Consider the following 20757-nt stretch of genomic DNA (forward strand, 5'->3'; position numbering starts at 1 on the left):
AAGTCTTTTACTCTTGGTCATTTCTTTATACTTTTCCTGATCTGGAGAAATTCCACAATTCAATTCAGTGATCAAACCAAATTCACTAATTCCAAACCTTATATTCTGACCATAAATATTAAAATTCAAGCAGTATTCGTTCTTTCCTCTACCAACAACTCTCCTAAGCAGTAACTGGTGAATAATAACTCCAGAATATTGTAGAGGCGGAGCTAAGAAGAATTGCTTGAATGGTGATTGTTTCGCTCGTTCCAACAAGTCAAATGTTGTGAACTTCATTATTATTGTACTCATAATGCTCCCTCCCCTATACGCAACCTTTGATGGATAATGCCTTTGAGTAGGAAGCATGAGAAGTGACATCTGAAAAAGTAAATTAAATAAGCGCTTAATACATAACTCAGATATATTCACACTTTCTTCACATACGGTTCACACTAAAATCACACATGATTCACACTAAAATCAAACATGGTTCACACCATAAAATCACACATTATTCACACTTTGTATGGTTCACACATTATTATCACATGGTTCACGCATAGCTCACCCAAATTCACACCAACCTCACACATAATTCACACCAAATTCAGACAAAGTTCACACTAAATTCACCTCTGTTCACACCAAATTCTAACAAAGTTAGTATTTAACAAATATATACACATAATAATCCATAAGCCATCCCACTGTTGGTCTTGCTTGAGCTAAGATATTTCTCAATCAAAAACCCAAAACCTAAAAAAATATTACTTACATTCTGCAGAAATAAAATGATATTTCAAATGAGTTTTTCTATATCATTAAAATATACTAGTTTTTCAATTAAATTCACATATAAACATTAAAAGATCATATATTGTTGTGAAGTACACACTCCATAAGGATTCAATTAAAAACAATGGAGATAAATATGGTACCTATTCTTTAGCTACTTTGAGCATGTTTGGCATTTGATAATACTCATTCATATATTTGACAACAAACTAGTGCATTTGAGTTACAAGTTCCTTCCACAATTGATTTTCACTTATATATCATATATAATATGCTAATAAATTTATTCCAATAAACAAAAAGAGATATATACACACTAGAAATTGAGGTCGTGCAGTTTTATAATAAGGTTAGTTAGTGTAGTTTCCTTTTATAATTCACACATTATTCACCATAAGTTCAGAACATGGTTCACACACCATTCACACCAAATTCACACATGGTTCACACATCATTCTGACATTGTTCACCATAATTTTGAAACATGGTTCGCACATCGTTCACACACTATTCACACTGAAATCACACATGGTTCACACCAACTTCACTTCATACATGGTTCACACTAAATTCACACCACAATCACACATGGTTCACAACAACTTCACTTCACACATGATTCACACTAAATTCACTCCTTATTTCCCAATTAAAACATGCCTCAAGTAGTTAGAAATTTAACCAAAGTCCAAACCTTACATTCTTCTAACATGTTTCCAACCACAACCATCAAATCTCAAAGCACCAATATGACAAATTCAAAATAAACAAAGGAGTCATAAATAATATAACAATAAGGGATCCCAACAACAATACCTTGGGCTAGGGTATCGAGCTTGCAAGGGGAGTGTGGGGTCTTAGGTGTTGTAAACCTTGGGCTCTAGCTGTAACGCCCTACTACCTTAGAGTCATTACTAAGTGAGTTTAAAACGGAAATTGTGCATCTAACTGACTCTACGAGGTTTCTAAAACCAAAAGTGTGACTTGATCCGAAGTTAAGGCTGTAGTCTTTGAAAATGCTTAGTTTCAATGAAAACATTAAGTGCCAAACATCTGGGGTCCCAAAAATAAGGTTTACATAATATTTACAACTCAAAAATAGATTTACACCTGGTTAACTATCAAAAGAATAAGTTAATACAGCCATATACAAAATGCCCCCAACCAAAGCAGTCGGGCAGGCCGAACATGTACGCGCCGCCCCCACGCTCTCCATACTCATGGCCGGTTGACTGACTCTTTGCTTTTACCTACCACACAGAGCACCCGTGAGCTGAAGCCCAGCAAGAAAACTCATACAATATATAACATATGCATAGAATATAGCTGACATATAATCCACTGATAAATAGGAAAACCATCAGACTGAACAAGCACGACCATGCCGCCCCAGAGGCCTTACCAAAGCCTGGGGTCTCGGTCCTTACCGTAAGGATAACTCATGTATCCATTGGGTCCCACCCTAGCTATAAGCACTCCATGTGCTAAGTGTTACTTCCAGCCCCAAGGCCGTTCTCGGCCTTCGCCGCTCTCGGTCTTAGCCGTTCATTTCATTATAATCACACATATAGTACATTTCGAAATAATCATTCAAACATATAATAATTCATTTAAGGTTATACATTCGCACATAATACAATCTAGGGCCATGCCCTGCAATAACACTGTGGGCCCATGCCCTGTTCTCGGGTGTTACGGTTTTCTTACCTTTCAATTCGATAACTTGGATTACCTGACTCCTCGAGCACGATCCTACTCGAGCCCTAGCGCTCACCTAAACAAAATCCATAAGTCAAAGTCATTACCAAACCTCAAGTCCAAAACCTAGCCTCGGGACCAATCCCGAGCCCCCGAGAAGTCCTAGATCCACAAAACAAGGTGGTGGGATCGAGCCCCGAACCCTAGGTCAAAATCCCTCAACAAAAGCCCAAAAACCCCTTTCTGTGAATAGTGTAGCGCTCTTAAGAGGGCGCTATAGCGCTACAAGTAGAACCACACATCCCCAGAAATAGGGCCTAGCGCTACAGCGCCCAAAGACTAGCGTTGTAGCGCTAGTTGCAGACAGGCAACACCCAAAATCATTTTCTGCGATTTCTTTCTACCATTTCAACCCCAAACTTGTCCAAATCTTTCCCAAACCCAAAAACAAACTTATCAACACCTCACACTCATCCCAAGCATCCCAAGAACTCATAACCCAAGCTCAAGCAACCCAAAACTCAAGATCTACCATAATGAACCCTAAACCCAGAAATTCAGTCAATCATCATAGTTAAGGACTTAGAAATCATACCGTGGATGGAAATTCGACCTTGAGTTGAACCCTAGACCTCCTTAGCTTGCTCCTCCTCAACCATGGCCTGATTTCCCCAAAAATCCCTATCTATTTAGTTTAAATATACAGCTCAAACCAGTCAAACCCTAAAACTGAAATTTCTAAAACTTACCTCAATGTTTGATGAGTTCTTGCTAATCCCTTGCCAATCTTCAAGTCTAGCTTAGGATCCTTGATGCTCAGCTTACCCTATCTCACCACTGAGCTTAGCTCCAAGAAAAATGAAGGGAAATGGTGGGAGAACCACAAACCGATCCTTTGAAGAAAACCCACACTGATTTTTCTCTCTTTTCTTTTTCTTCCTTCTTCTTTCTTTTCTACAGCCTTATAACTCTTTTCTACCAATTCCACTAAGTATAAAGCTTCCTTTAACTTATCTCTAAAAAGCCTAAAGACCAAAATGCCCTCCCTATTAATTCTAAACCTTTTTGTTCATGTAGGGCCATGTTAGTCATTTTACCCAATTCCCACTAATTCCTCGAGTGTCTCTAATAATTTCCCGCTTGCTACCCAATACCGGATTAATCACCAAATATATATCCCTCGTCATCAAGATTAACCTCAATATATTTTCCAAATTCCCATTTAAACTCCCCAGTTTTAACCCAAGGCGGGTATAAATTCCCGCTTTGACTTTTCCGCTAACCCACTCAGTCTAGGATCGTCTCGAGTCACAGATCACAGATATCAACACAGTCATGCCCAAAATGGCCAAATTACAATTATGCTCTTTCTAAGACAATCAGGTCTACATGCATACTAATACACATAGTCATGCATCTCAAATAGTCATATAGCATGCATTAAATCATAATCATGCATTTAACTCATTAAAGTCACACACAAAATCCCATCATGCCCTTCACGCACACTAATCAAGGCCCTTAAGCCTTATTAGCGAATTTGGGTCGTTACACTAGCGATGTGGGCTCGACGATATGGCTGCGAAGCATGGCGAGGCAACAATGTGGGTTCGTGGGGTCGGGAGCAAGCAGAGGGGATGGGGGCTGTGGTAGATTTGAGAGAGAGAGAAGGAAGAGTGTAAAAGGGGCTGAAAATGAAATGGGTAAGAAAAAAAGGTGGCTGTGGAGATGACGATGCAACTGGGAGGACATGTATCGGTGTGGGATGAGATGGGTGCTGGCTGGAGACGATAACACCACCGCAGCTTCTACGGGAAGATAGTTGGGTTTGGGAGGGAGGGTTTTCAACGGGAAGGGGATGAGAAGAGTAAGAAACCGAAATAGAGTTGTTTCTAATTATTTGTTTAACAAAGGGGTAATTTTGTCTTAAAGAGTCAAAAATGTGAAAAACTTTAACTAAGGGTTAGAGTTATAAATATAGGGCTGAATAGGGTCAATTAGTGTAGTTACCCTTTCCAATAGTGGATTAATCATCACGAAACTTCTAGTGGAACTCCTTCCTATTCATCCACTGCTCCTTCCACCATTCCTTCTTCTCCACACACACCTTGGTTGGTAATATTCCATTTGAAATGGCTCAAAATGATGAAATCCAACTAAGAACTCTAAATGACTACTTCCATCCTACTCGAACTTCCACGCCCTCATGCATTGTATTCCCTCTTAATATGCATGCATTGGACTTTAAAACCAGAATGATTCAACTCTGTCTCACATTTAATGGAATGGAAAACAAAAGTCCATACGTGCATATTAGATAATTTGAGGAGGTAGTAGCCATGTTCTATTACTGAGCTGAAAACGTCGTGTGATTAAAGTTCTTCCCCTTCTCTTTGAAGGACAAAGCTAAAACCTGGCCAAATCTTTCTTTCTGAAACATTTCCCAAGCCATAACACTGACGGTCTAAAATGACAGATTTCCACATTTTTCCAGAAAGACAATGAAACGTTCTATCAAGTTTGGGAAAGATTCAAATATCTGTTAAATCAGTGCCATCACCATGGCTATGAGAACTAAAATTTGGTCAGTTACTTCTATGACGGCCTCACAAGTCGTGAACACCAATTTGTAGAAAATCTAGGCAATGGTGAATTCCTTAAAAATGAGCCAGACGATGCTCTTGAATATCTCAAAGAAACTGTAAAAAATTCTCAAACTTGGACCGGTCCAAGTGCTACTAAAAGAACAAAATGACATAAAGCATCTGGAATCTATCAACTTTGAGAGGAGGATAGTGTTAAGGCCCAACTCAAAGCTTTTAAAAAGCAGTTTGAGGTCTTAATGATGAAAAATGGCCAAAAAACGGACAAGATTGTTCAAGCTGAACCACAAGAACCTTGTTTTGTTTGTGGGGGGACAGAGAATTTAGCTAAGAACTGCTTAGCTTTAAATGAAATGAGGGGGGTTTATGAGGAGCAATGCATTGCCTTAGAGGCATATTCTAATACCTGGTTAGCCAAGACCGTCACACTGTGTACTTTAAATAGTTCTTAACTCGCTAAATGAGTCATTAGGCCATAAACGTGCATCTAAGCGTTATTAATGGCCAGGGTTAAAATCTCGATAAAAAAGAATGGATATATTTTATTTTAAATATTACACTGTGCATGGGATCCCAAAAAAGTGTTTACAAAGTTGTTTACAATCCAAAATGGTCATTATAGTTCAAAAGTTACAATCCGCAGACCTAAGTGGCAAAAATAGGGTTAAACTCTAGTTTCCCTAGAAACACCTTGGTCGTGGTGGTCAAGCAGCCGCATATGTTCACGTCACCACCTAAGCTCTCCACCCAAGGCTAGGTAACCTTTTATTTACCTTTACCTACATCACATAGCACCCATGAGCCAAGACTTAGCAAGAAAACTTATTACTGCATGTACAAAAATATAAATAAATTAGATGACTGTTAAGTCACCCTGGGTCCTGTGCCCTGAATAGATGACTATTAAGTCATTATGGGGTCATGTGCCTTGAATAGATGTCTATTAAGTCATTCTAGGGTCCTGTGCCCTGAATATATGACTATTAAGTTATTCTGGGGTCCTGCACCCTAAGCACGTGATCATCAAGTCACCTTAGCCTTTTAGCCTTGGCTCTGAGTAACTAGCCATAGTCTGGCCAAGCGCTTTAGTTTTCTTTGACAAATAGGTCGGACGAGCATATAATGCTCCTGTTGATTAGATCTAATCATATCGACCAGCGTTCATTGCCCTATTGCCGCTCTTGACTCATAAGTCAATTCCATGCGACTAGTGCTCAGCACTATTGCCGTTTTTGACTAATAAGTCAATGCCACTCACAAGTAAGCAGTGCAACTAGGCATTCACAATGCAACAAATGTCCATATATAGAGCACTCAAAATGCCTCATCAAGAATCATGTAAAATAAATAAAGAATGACCATTGAGAACGATCCTGACCTAAGGCCCCTTAGCGGTCACCTAATCATAACCAAATATGAAATCCCATCAATAAAATGAGTAATAAAAGATTCCTAGACCAAGTTCTAGCTCCGCGACCATGAATCCTACTAAAATGATTAGTAGATTCAATCTTGAGCCTTAAGGTTCGAAAACCCACGACTAAAACCAAATAAAACAAAGTCTGGCGAAAAAATAGACAAGCGAGCCGCAACCTGTCCTCAAGGGCCGCGACGCACCTCCCAAACAGAAAGCCCCCTAACTGGGTGCTTGGGGAATCGAGGCGCCTCCCAAAAGTGCTCCATTGGAGTATCTTCGGGAAAATTCCCTAGAATTATAATGAATGCTAGGGGAATCGAGGCAAACCCAGAAAAAATAAAGGCTCTAATTGAAATGCCTTCACCTCAAAAACACAAGGATGTCCAGAGTTTATCTGGATGAATGTCAGCTTTAAGCAAGTTTATCTCGAAATCAACTGAAAAATGCCTGCCATTTTTTAACCTTCTGAGAGGGAGCAAGATATTTGATTAGACAAAGGAGTGCGAGCTAGCCTTTCAGGCCCTAAGAAATACCTCACAAAACCACCAATCTTATCCAAGCCTATTTTGGGTGAAGTGTTGTACCTATGCCTCGCCATAACCGAGCATGCAATTAGCGCTATGTTAGTTCGGGAGGACAAAAAAGTACAAAGATCAGTGTACTACGTCAGCAAAAGAATCTTAGGAGCTGGATCAAGATATCCAATGATGGAGAAACTAGCATTATGTTTCGTACACGCTTTGAGGAAGTTAGGACCTTACTTCCAAGCGCAACCAATACACGCTCTTACTGACCAACCTTTGAGACAAGTATTGGCAAAACCAGAGGCATTAGGTCAGCTATTAAAATGGGCAGTCAAACTTAGGCAATTTGAGATAACTTATCACTCGAGAATGACGATCAAAGGTCAAACACTAGCCTACATCATAGTTGAATGCATTGGCATGAAGAAGTAATAACCCCAACTCAAGAGTTGTGGAAACTTTACATCGATGGATCATCTAATGAGAACAGATTGCGGGTAGGAATCATACTCATAACCCCTAAAGGACATATGTTTCATTTTGCGTTGAGGTTTGGATTTGATGCATCCAATAACAAGTAGGGCTTCGTGTGGCTCGTGAATTAAAAACTATACGCTACTATAATGATTATTTTCTTATGATTAACCAAGTACGAGGTGAGTATCAAGCTCGAGAGACAAAGATGGCAACATACCTAGAGAAAGTCAAAGTCTCTTTTGAGAAGTTTGAGTAATCTACGATCGAACAAGTTCCAAGAGAACATAATTAGAACATTGATGTTTCGGATCGACTTGCAACAACTAGAGAGGCTCACACACTAAACGTGATTCTAGTGGAGTTCCTACCACAACCTAGTATTACCGAGCTAGAAACCGCTGATGTCGAAATGATCGATTCAGAACCAACATGGATGATACCCATAATTGATTACCTCAAAACCAAAAGTCTACCTAAAGATTGGAATGATTCTCGAAAGTTACTATACAAAATCCTAAGGTATACAATCAGGGATGGGAAGTTGTATCGAGGGGATATTCCATGCCATTGTTACGATGTGTAACCCTACCTGAATCTAGAAAGATCCTCGAAAAAATCAATGAAGGTGATTAATAATAAGACAATGATATTTATGGCCGACACTAAAAGTGGATACATTCACATATGTTCAAACGTGTGATAAGTGTAACATCCCGCAAATTCCACATTAAGAATTTCTAAATAAAAAAATATTTAACAAAAAAGGTGATTAAATTGGGAAATTTTTTTGAAAATTAAATCAGTTCTAATTTAATTATATATTGGGATAATAAATGGATTTTTATGTCCCAAATTACGTAGTATTCAACGAAATAAACAGTAATGGATGTTAAAAATTCATATATGGATTTATGAAGATTTAAAGATTTACATTTTAAATTGTGAGATTTAAATATTGGGAAATAAATGTAACGCCCTGGATAGCCAAGACCGCTACAGTGTGTGTTTAAAAATTTCTAGACTTGCTAATCAAGTCATTTAATTAAAAACATGTTACTGAAACTATAAAGGAACTAGGGTTAAAATGTTTTGGTCTCAAAAGCCACATTTTTCATAAAGAGACTTTTCCTGTTTACACGGGATCCCAAAAAATTACCAAGATTAAAGACCGTTTACATAGACATAAGGTTTAAATACAATATCAAGCCATATTAAGGAAAAACAGACCGTTAGGTAATCCCTGTCCTGATCCACTTCTCGACCATGGCGATCGAACAGCTGGCTATGTACATTCAACCCCGCAGCTCTCCATCTCAGGATTGGTCCAACTTGCCTTTGCCTTTTCCAGCACCACGTTGCACCCGTGAGCCAAGGCCCAGCAAGAAAACACAACAACAGAGCATAAGCAATCAACAGACATTACAGTATCTCATATCACATCACATATTCTTAACCATATAAGCATTCCGTATAATCAGGTATTCCACATACTAAACATATCAACTCATATCATATATCAGTTCACAAATGATAACTAGGGCTAGCGCCCTCAGGCCGCTCCCTCCGTTATCCCACTAACTCCGGCCCGCTTAAACCAAGCTCAGTGAATATTAAGCTATCCTCGGCTACCAGTGGACAAGTCGCGCCCTGTGCGCAAATATTGTGTATGGCACCCTAGGTCGTTATCACATGTCCCAAGGCATAATACCATCATAGACATAATGCAAATATCGGGAGCACTTAGTCCATCACAAACATATAACCGGGTGCAGTTTTCTTACCTTTCAATTCGCTAGCTTTGATCACTTGACTCCTTGAGCACGATCCCTCTCGAGCCCTAGCGTTCACCTAAACACAACCATAGGTTAAAGTCATCACCAAACCTCAAGTCCAAAACCTAGCCTCGGGACCAATCCCGAGCCTCCGGGAAGTCCTAGTTCCACAAAACAAGGTGGTGGAATGTAACCCCGAACCCTAGGTCAAAAATCCTTGTAAATAACCCTAAAATCCCCTTCTGGAAACAGGGCAGCGCTACAGCGCTCTTCGGAGGGCGCTACAGCGCTACAAGCAGAACCAAATTTCCCCAGAAAGCTTGGCCTAGCGCTATAGTGCCCAAAGGCTAGCGCTATAGCGTTAGTCACAGACAGGCAATACCTCAATTTTCCTTCCTGCGATTTCCTTGAACCAAACTCAACCAAAACCTCTCCAAACCTTCACCAAACTCAAAAACAACCTTATTAACACACTCCACTCATCCCAAGCACCCCAAATACTCAAAACCCAATCACATGCATCCCAAATCCCAAAATTCACCATAGCTGACCCTAAACTCAAAACTCAGCAAAAACCAGTCAAAACATCAAAGTTAAAGCTCAGAAATTCATACCTTTAATGGGAATTCGATTTCAAGACAACCTCTACACCTCCTTAGCTTGCTCTTCCTCGCCCTTTGGCCTGAATTCCCTAAAGTTCCCATCAAACTCAACTTATACACCATAGTTCAAAAACCAAAACCAGAAACTGAAGAAACTACAAAGCCTTACCTCAAGTGTTAGGGTGTTCTTGCTAAACCTCTGCCAATTCTCCAAGCCTAGCTTAGGATTCTTGATGCTCAGCCTAACTTAGCTCCTCCCTGAGCTTTGCTCCAAAAAAACTCAAGAAAATGATGAAGAAAGCATAAACTGACCTTAGGAAACTCTCTGTTTTCTCCCTTTCTTTTTCATCCTTTTCCTTCTTTTCTTTCTTTCCTCAGCCTTCTACCCTTTTCTACAATTCCCACTAAGTATAAAATCTCAGCATATCTATCCCTTGCAAGCCAAATGACCTTACTGCCCTCCCCTTTAATCCAGTTAAGGGCATTTTGGTCATTTCACCCTATTCCCACTAGTTCCTCAAGTGTCTCTAATATTTATCGCTTAATTCCCAATACCTAATTAATCATCAATAATATTTCTCGATGTCAAAATAGACTCCAATATACTCACTAAATTCCCATTTATACCCTTGGGCTCACCCCAAGCCGGGTATAAATCCCCGCCATGACTTTTTCGCTAATTTTCTCACTAGGATCGTCTCGAGTCACAGATCACAGATATATCCACATAATAATGTGGTCTCAAAAATTATCACATATATCAATACAATTATGCCCATAATGGCCAAAATTACGATTATGCCCTTCTAACCTAATCAGGGCCTACATGCATACTAATACACATTGTCATGCATCTCGAATATTCAAATAATCATATGACATGCTTTAAATCATAATCATGCATTTTACTCATTAAAGTCACACATAATTCCCATTATGCCCTCCAGGCATACTAATCAAGGCCCTTAAGCCTTATTAGCAAATTTGGGTCGTTACAACTATCCCCTCCTAATGAGAATTTCGTCCTCGAAATTTACCTGAACAACTCGGGATACTGATCCCGCATCGTAGTCTCAAGCTCCCAGGTTGCCTCTTCGACCTTACTATTCCTCCACAGCACTTTAACCAGAGGAATCGTCTTATTTCGCAATACTTTATCTTTTCGATCCAAGATCTGAACCAACTGCTCTTCATAAGCTAAATCTGTCTGTAACTCCAAATTTTCATACCTCAACACATGAGTCACATCTGAGATGTACTTCCGAAGCATAGAAACATGAAATATGTCATGGACTCCTGATAATGATGGTGGCAAGGCTAACTTGTACGCTACCTTACCAATCCTCTCCAGGATCTCAAATGGTCCAATAAATCTAAGGCTTAGCTTGCCCTTTTTTCCAAACCTCCTCACCCCTCGCAGTGGTGAAACTCGAAGAAAGACGTGGTCCCCAACCTGGAACTCCACGTCCCTACGCTTGGGATCAGCGTAGCTTTTCTATCTGCTCTGAGAAGCGAGCATTCTAGCCTGGATCTTCTCTATAGCTTCACTTGTCTTCTAAACCATATATGGCCCCAAATATCTCCTCTCACCCATTTCATCCCAATGAATGGGTGATCTACAGTTCCTCCCATACAACATCTCATAGGGAGCCACTCCAATCGTTGATTAATAACTATTGTTATATGAAAATTCAATCAACGAAAGGTACTTACTCCATGAACCCTCAAAATCAATCACACATGCTCTGAGCATATCCTCTAATATCTGGATCGTCCTCTTAGACTGCCCATCAGTCTGAGGACGAAAGGTTGTACTGAACTTTAACTAAGTCCCCAAAGCCTTCTACAAACCACCCCAAAACTTGGAAGTGAAAATAGGATCTCGGTCTGACACTATAGACTTAGGAATCCCATGGAGACGTACGATCTCCCTCACATACAACTCTGCATACTGATCCACAGTATATGTCGATCTCACTGGTAGAAAATGGGCTGACTTGGTGTATCTGTCCACTATCACCCACACCGAGTCATGAAGCCCCACTGTCCTGGGTAAACATCCCACAAAATCCATAGTAATGTCCTCCCTTTTCCATTAAGGAATACCCAAAGGCTGAAGCAACCCTGCTGGTCGCTGATGCTCAGCTTTCACCTGTTGACAGGTTAAGCATTTGGCAACGTACTCAACCACATCCTTCTTCATCCCAGGCCACCAATACAGAGTCCGTAAATCCTGATACATCTTCGTGGTACACGGATGAAGTGAGTACGGCGTCGTGTGAGACTCATCTAGTATCTCTCATCTAAGTCCCTCATCAGCTGGCACACATATCCGTCCCTGATACCGAAGCAATCCAATCTCTGAAATAGAATAGTCCTTAGCTACTCCCGCTAAGACATCCTCTCTAACCCTCTGTAACTGAGCATCTATCAACTGTCCTTCTTTAATCCGCTCTAGCAGGGTCGACTGTAGAGTAATATTGGCCAACCGACCTACCACCAACTCTATCCCTGCATTAACCATCTCATCAGCTAACTTCCTTGAGATCTGGATAGAACTATACAACTGACCTGGACCTCTCCGGCTCAATGCATCCGCCACCACATAGGTTTTCCTCGAATGGTAAAGAATACCACAATCATAATCCTTTACCAACTCCAGCCAACGCCTCTGTCTCATATTCAGGTCCTTCTGTGTAAAGAAATACTTCAGGTTCTTATGGTCAGTGTATACCTCACACTTCTCCCCATATAGATAATGTCGTCAAATCTTCAGTGCAAAAACCACTGCTGCCAGCTCCAAATCATGGGTAGGATACCGCTGCTCATACTCCTTCAGCTGTCGTGATGCATAAGCTCTAACCTTCTCATTCTGCATCAACACACAGCCTAAGCCCAACCTCGATGCATCACAGTAAACAACAAACTTCCCTTCCCCCAAAGGAAGACTCAACACTGGCGCTGTAATAAGTCATCGCTTCAACTCTTGGAAACTGCCTTCACACTTGTCTGACCAGATAAACTTCAGTCTCTTCCGTGTCAATTCTTTCATCGGTGCTGCTGTCTTTGAGAAGCCCTCTACAAACCGTCTATAGTAACTCACCAAACCAAGAAAACTTCGCACCTCCGAGGCGTTCTTTGGCCTTGGCCAATCCCTAACTTCCTCTATCTTAGATGGATCCACCTTAATCCCATCTGCACCTACAATATGTCTAAGGAATGTCACTTCGGGTAACCAAAATTCACACTTCTTAAACTTGGCGTACAACTGATGCTCCCTCAACCTCTGAAGAACCTGTCGAAGATGAAGCTCATGCTCTGCCTCTAAACTGGAATACACCAAGATGTCGTCGATGAAAACTATAACAAACAGATCTAGGAAATCCTTGAATACCCTATTCATTAGATCCATAAAGGCTGCTGGGGCATTGGTCAAACCAAAAGACATGACCAAGAACTCATAGTGCCCATACCGCATTCAGAAGGCCGTCTTAGGTATGTCCTCATCCTTGATACTCAGCTGGTGATAACCAGATCGAAGATCAATCTTTGAGAACACCATCTTACCCTGCAACTGATTGAACCAGTCATCAATCCTTGGTAGGGGATACTTATTCTTGATGGTCAACTTGTTCAATTCTCGGTAGTTGATGCACATTCTCAAAGTCCCGTCCTTCTTCTTTACAAAAAAAATTGGAGCACCCCATGGTGAATAACTAGGCCTGATAAACCCCAAATCCAGAAGCTCATGCAGCTGTATCTTTAATTCTTTCAGTTCCGCCGGTGCCATCCTATATGGTGCCCTCGACACTGGCTCTGTCCCTGGCGCCAACTCAATGACAAACTGAATCTCTTTACACGGCGGCAACCCAGGCAAACCCTTAGGAAACACATCCAAGAACTCGCAAACCAATTTGGTCTCCTCCGGTCCCACTGGTGAAACTCTGGTGGTATCCACCACACTAGCCAGAAAGCCTATGCATCCACCCTATAACAAGTCTCTAGCTCTCAATACAGATATCCTGGGTACACGGGGTCCATGCACCGATCCCACAAAAATAAAGGGATCCTCGCCCTCTGGCACAAAAGTCACCATCTTCTTCCTACAGTCAATGGTAGCTCCATATCTAACTAACCAATCCATACCTAGGATCATGTCAAAGTCCTCCATACTCAACTCAATTAGATCTACTGATAACTCCCTACCATCGACTATCACTGGCAGTGCTCTAATCCACCTCCTAGATACTACCAGTTCTCCTGTAGGAAAAACAGTCCCAAACCCTGAAGTATTATACTCACTAGGTCTACACAATCTATCAATCACCTTATCAGATACAAATGAATGCGTAGCACCAGAATCAATCAATACAGTAAAAGGAGTGCCAGCACTAGAAAGTTGACCTGTCACTACCGAGGGACTAGCCTCGGCCTCCGCCTACGTCAGAGTGAACACTCAAGCTGGATTCAAGCTGTCCACCTTCCCTACATCTCCATTCTTCACTTTCGGGCAATCCTTCCTGAGGTGTCCCACCGCCCCGCACACATAGCAGGCCTTAGCCTGACACTCGCCCGGATGGCGTCTCTTGCATCTCGTGCACTCTGGATAAGTCCTTCATGAGTCACTGCATCCCTGACGGCCACCCTGAGTACCCCAACCTCTCCTATCAAGACCAAGAATGGTCAAAGCCTCAGGGGTCTTCCTCTTCAAATCACTGGGGCCTCCACCCCTACCTGAACCAGAATATGGAGGCACCGCCCTATGGCCCTCCCTCCTCACAGCACTCTCTCTCCATATCTTATTCTCTGCTTCCTCAGTGGTAAGAGCCTTCTCCACAGCCTGAGAATAAGTTGTTCCTCCAGGAACTGTGGTAATTCTCACATCTCGGGCTATCATAGCATTCAGACCTCTAATAAATCTGTCCTGCCTGGCTGCATCAGTAGGCACAAGATCCGGTGCAAACTTCGCAAATCTGTCAAACTTCAAGGCATATTCTGTAACTGTCATACTGCCCTGAACCAGCCCCACAAACTTATTTATCTTCGCTGCCCTAATGGCAACATTATAATACTTATGACTGAACAAGTCTTTAAACCCTTCCCAAGTCAACGCAGTAACATCTCTGGTCTGTGATGCCACCTCCCACTAGATTCGGGCATCCTCCCTCAGCATATAAGTGGCACAAGCCACTCTGTCATGTCCTTCCACCCTCATAAAATCAAGAATGGTAGTGATCATAGTCATCCACTGTTCAGCCTTCAGTGGATTAGGTCCTCCCTCAAAGATTGGGGGTTATTGCTTCATGAACCGCTCATACAACGGTTCCCACTTGTTTCCAACCTCTACTGGCTGCACTATAGGTACCACTACAGGTGGTGCAACAAGGGCAACACTCCTAGATGGAGCCTGCTACTACAGAATTCGAATCTGTTCATCTTGGCTCTGAAGTCGAGCCTGCATGTCTGCCATTAACTGCTGCCAGTTCTCAGGGACTGGCGAAGGGGTCTGGCCCTGATCATCATCTCTAGCCCCAGACCTGCCGGCTAGTCGCGTAGATTTTCTTGGACGCATAACTATCCAAGTCAATCTGTAATCAACGACTCGGCAATTAGGCTATGATGACAGGGTAATAATCCTTTCACGATCCATCACTGGAACTCCAATCATTCACAAGCAATCAATTTATAACAATTCATCCAGATATTCATTCATAAGCACAATAGTGCTAATAAGCATGCCTCATTAGCATCATGCAATAGTCAAGGGCCAGGCCCTATCAGTATCTCATGCTCCCTATTCATCAAACAGATATCAACAATCGTATCTCACTCAAATCATTTAAGCACATAATCATGTATGCACAATTACCAAACCCTGAGTTGAGCTTGTCTCTCGCGGCAAATGTACATATCCAGCCAGTCTTTAGGACCCATAATCCTAGGACGCTCTAATACCAAGTTGTAACGCCCTGGATAGCCAAGACCGCTACAATGTGTGTTTATAAAGTGCTAGACTTTCTAATCAAGTCATTTAATTAAAAACATGTTACTGAAACTATAAAGGAACTAGGGTTAAAATGTTTTGCACTCAAAAGCCACATTTTTCATAAAGAGGCGTGTCCTGTTAACACGGGATCCCAAAAAAATATCAAGATTAAAGACCGTTTACAAAGACATAAGGTTTAAATACAATATCAAGCCATATTAAGGCAAAACAGAGAGTTAGGTAATCTCTGTCTTGATCCACTCCTCGACCATGGCGATTGAACAGCTGGCTATGTACATTCAACCCTACAGCTCTCCATCTCAGGATTGGTTCAGCTTGCTTTTGCCTTTACCTGCACCACGTAGCACCCGTGAGCCAAGGCCCAACAAGAAAACACAACAACAGAGCATAAGCAATCAACAGACATTACAATATCTCATATCGCATCACATATTCTTTACCATATAAACATTCAGTATAATCAGGTATTCCACATACCAAAAAATATCAACTCATATCATATATCAGTTCACAAATGATAACCAAGCCCTCAGGCCGCTCCTTCCGTTATCCCACTGACTCCAGCCCGCTTAAACCGAGCTCAGTGAATATTAAGCTGTCCTCGTCTATCAGTGGACAAGCCGCGCCCTGTGCGCAAATATTATGTACGCCACCCTTAGGCCGCTATCACATGTCCCATGGCATAATACCATCATTGACATAATACAAATATCGGGAGCACTTAGTCCCATCACAAACATATAACCGGGTGCAGTTTTCTTACCTTTCAATTCGCTAGCTTTGATCACTTGACTCCTTGAGCACGATCCCTCTCGAGCCTTAGCACTAACCTAAACTCAACCATAGGTTAAATTCATCATCAAACCTCAAGTCCAAAACCTAGCCTCGGGACCAATTCCGAGCCCCCGGGAAGTCCTAGTTCCACCAAACAAGGTGGTGGAATTGAACCCCGAACCCTAGGTCAAAAACCCTTGTAAATAACCCTAAAATCCCCTTATGGAAACAGAGCAGCGCTACAGCACTCCTAGGAGGGTGCTACAGCGCTACAAGCAGAACCAAATTCCCCCCGAAAGCTTGGCCTAGCGCTACAGCGCCCAAAGGCAAGCGCTGTAGCGCTAGTCACACACAGGCAATACCTCAATTTTCCTTCCTGCGATTTCCTCGAACCAAACTCAACCAAAACCTCTCCAAACCTTCGCCAAACTCAAAAACAACCTTATTAACACACTCCACTCATCCCAAGCACCCCAAATAATCAAAACCCAATCACATGCATCCCTAATCCCAAAATTCACCATAGGTGACCCTAAACTCAAAACTCAGCAGAAACAAGTTAAAACATCAAAGTTAAAGCTCAGAACTTCATACCTTTAATGGGAATTCGATTTCAAGACAACCTCTACACCTCCTTAGCTTGCTCTTCCTCGCCCTTTGGCCTGAATTCCCTAAAGTTCCCATCAAACTCAGCTTATACACCATAGTTCAAAAACCAAAACCAGAAACTGAAGAAACTACAAAGCCTTACCTCAAGTGTTAGGGTGTTCTTGCTAAACCTCTGCCAATTCTCCAAGCCTAGCTTAGGATTCTTGATGCTCAGCCTAACTTTGCTCCTCCCTGAGCTTTGCTCGAAAAATACTCAAGAAAATGATGAAGAAAGCATAAACCGACCTTAGGAAACTCTCTGTTTTCTCCCTTTCTGTTTCATCCTTTTCCTTCTTTTCTTTCTTTCCTCAGCCTTCTACCCTTTTCTACAATTCCCACTAAGTATAAAACCTCAGCATATCTATCCCTTGCAAGCCAAATGACCTTACTGCCCTCCCCTTTAATCTCAAGTCCTTTAATCCACTTAAGGGCATTTTGGTCATTTCACCCTATTCCCGCTAGTTCCTCAAGTGTCTCTAATATTTACCGCTTAATTCCCAATACCTAACTAATCACCAATAATATTTCTTGATGTCAAAATAGACTCCAATATACTCACTAAATTCCCATTTATACCCCTGGGCTCACCCCGAGCCGGGTATAAATCCCCGCCATGACTTTTTCGCTAATCTGCTCAATAGGATCGTCTCGAGTGACAGATCACAGATATATCCACATAACAATGTGGTCTCGACAATTATCACATAAATCAATACAATTATGCCCATAATGGCCAAAATTACGATTATGCCCTTCTAACCTAATCAGGGCCTACATGCATACTAATACACATAGTCATGCATCTCGAATATTCAAATAGTCATATGACATGCTTTAAATCATAATCATGCATTTTACTCATTAAAGTCACACATAATTCCCATTATGCCCTCCAGGCACACTAATCAAGGCCCTTAAGCCTTATTAGCAAATTTAGGTCGTTACGATAAATGATGACAAATAATTAAATAGTTAAATGACATTTATAAAGATTTGAAGATTTACATTTTAAATTGTGAGATTTGAAATAAAAGAAATTTTTATCACTCAATTATTGTATTATTCATGAAAATATATAATTAGATGATTTTAATTTCAATAAAAATATAATTTTATTAACTAATGGTGATAAATTTCTTTAAAATGTCATCTAATTGTATTTTGGGATTTAAAAATAATTTAGATAAATATTACTTTTACTTTTAAAGCGTTTACCCTAGTAATTAAGTGGTTAATTAACAAAAGAGAGTAACTAATTATATAATTTATAAATAAATGAAGGAATATATTAAATATATGTTTTAATTTTAATTAAATAAGAAAGGAAGTTAAAAATGATCATACTAAAACTAGAAACCCTAAACCCCCAGTCCGTGAAACTCGCCTTCCCACTCGCTAGTCTTCGTCGCATCTGGCTGCCCGAATTTCCATTGGCTCCATGAGTTTGGAGGACTTTTTAGGTCTCTACCGTCGTTGAAATAGGAATTCAACATGGTTGTGTTCATGAGCTCAAGGGGAGAAGCACTCCTATGGAGATTGGACCCAAACTTCGCCGGAGGTGCTTGCTAATGTCACGAAATTTTGAGGGTTTCTCGACCTTGTTCCGACCGACACACTGGGCGGTGAGTCGTACCACCACAATTTTTGAATTCTCCTCAACCTCTACTCCAAATCCTAGTCATTATTTTCCCAAACCACCACTGTGGGGTGGCGGCACCGCCGCCACCGTCGTTGGAGCTCTTGTGAGGGTCTCAACCAGCAACCCCTTTTGGGGGCACCGAGGCTCATTTTGAGCTCCAAATGGCACCATCGAACCTCATTTCACTATCCTGAGTAGTGGGTATATATTTCTAACCCCAATTTTATTGATTCTTGAGTTTTTAAAATTACTTGCTAGTTAGGAACTAAGAAGAAATTATGCATGTTCATAGTATATTAAGAGTTAATTAATATACTGAATTGAACTGCAATATGTCAGTCTACTCCGGGTCTGCTTTTATGTCATATGTGTGGGTTTTCAAAATTTGGGGATCTCCAACTTGCAGCCATCATGCTGTCAGATTTTAAAAAAATAATGAACTTGTGTTTAGTTATTTTTATAAAATCATATGTTATTTTAGAATCGGTTAGAATAACGATTCCTAATGATGAGCAAGTTATGAATATGAATTTTAATTTATATTCTATTATTACTCGATCTATAATAGTACTCTATTAAGAATTTCTATGAGCAATAGAATATTATGAGCCATTTGTGGGGTTTTCATGGTAGTATGTTCAAAATTGTTATCAAAGGGTAAATTGTAATTGTTGAAAATTGTATTGCCCTTGATAGCCAAGACCATTACACTGCAGGACTTACTAATCAAGTCGTTTGGACATAAACGTGTTACTAAAGTCAACTAACGAATTAGGGTTAAAAGATTTTGATTACAAAAATAGTTGTTTTCATTAAAAAGTTGAGTGTATAGATGGGATCCCAAAAATAGGTGTTTACCAGGAATTTACAACCCTCAAAATGATTATAATTAAAGCTATCCTTAATGGAAAAAAAGGCTCTAGTCCCTGTTGATCCCTCAGTCGTGATGGTCGAGCAACTGCAAATGTACAAGTCGCCCCTAAAGCTCTCCAACTCACGGCTGGTCCAACTTTCCCTTTCCCTTACCTACATCACATAGCACCCGTGAGCCAAGGCTAAACAAGAAAACTTAATTCACAATAAAAAATGAACAAATATATATATACTGTAAACTTAAATCGCTCAATTCAATAACAACAGAACATAAGCAATAAGCTAGTCAATGATAAACAATTCAATCCAACATGTAATTCAATCTCAGCATTCAATATAGTTAGTTAAGTGAAAAAAGGCACTTCTGTTTATTCAGAGACGTTTAGGCCCCGTGCCCTTAGGCTGAGTCCTCTGGTTATCTAGCTGACCCTGGCACGCTTAGCTTGAGTTGCATTCCACACGCTTAACATCAGCCCCGACTCCCTTAGGGTGGACTTTCTGATAAAATATAACAAATGAATAGACTGCAGAACTCGCAATCGATTGTAGTACAAAAAAGTATGGCTATCCATATATTTTCAAATACAAATATATTCACAATCATAAGCATATTCATTAACAGAGTTACAAGCCCCAGTCACAACCTGGGTGCAGTTTTCTTACCTCGAGTCCCGAGTAGAAGGCGGTCCCGAGCACAGTCCTCAATCTCGAGCCTTAACGGTAAACCTAGTCACAAAGCGATAATGGATAACCATTAAAACCTAGACCAATTAAAAGCATCAGAATAACATACTAGCCCTCAGGACCTCGAATTCTACTAAGTCAAGTAGTAGAATCCTTCCTAAGCAGTTAAGTTTGAGTTCCTGAGCCTAAAATCTTGACTTGGCTATATCTCTCAATTAGAGTCGTGGCCCTAGGCCTAACGGATATGGAGTCCAACAAG

General features: G+C 40.8%; 1 non-coding gene across 1 annotated transcript; it reads right to left on the reverse strand.

The window, feature by feature from the left end:
- Positions 1–4939: 4939 nt before the first annotated feature.
- On the reverse strand, positions 4940–5046 carry LOC133820185 (small nucleolar RNA R71). Its single transcript, XR_009886614.1, has one exon. It is a non-coding gene; the product is annotated as a small nucleolar RNA R71 (small nucleolar RNA).
- Positions 5047–20757: the final 15711 nt, after the last annotated feature.

This window comes from Humulus lupulus, chromosome 2, assembly GCF_963169125.1.
Source record: "Humulus lupulus chromosome 2, drHumLupu1.1, whole genome shotgun sequence".
NCBI lineage: Eukaryota > Viridiplantae > Streptophyta > Magnoliopsida > Rosales > Cannabaceae > Humulus > Humulus lupulus.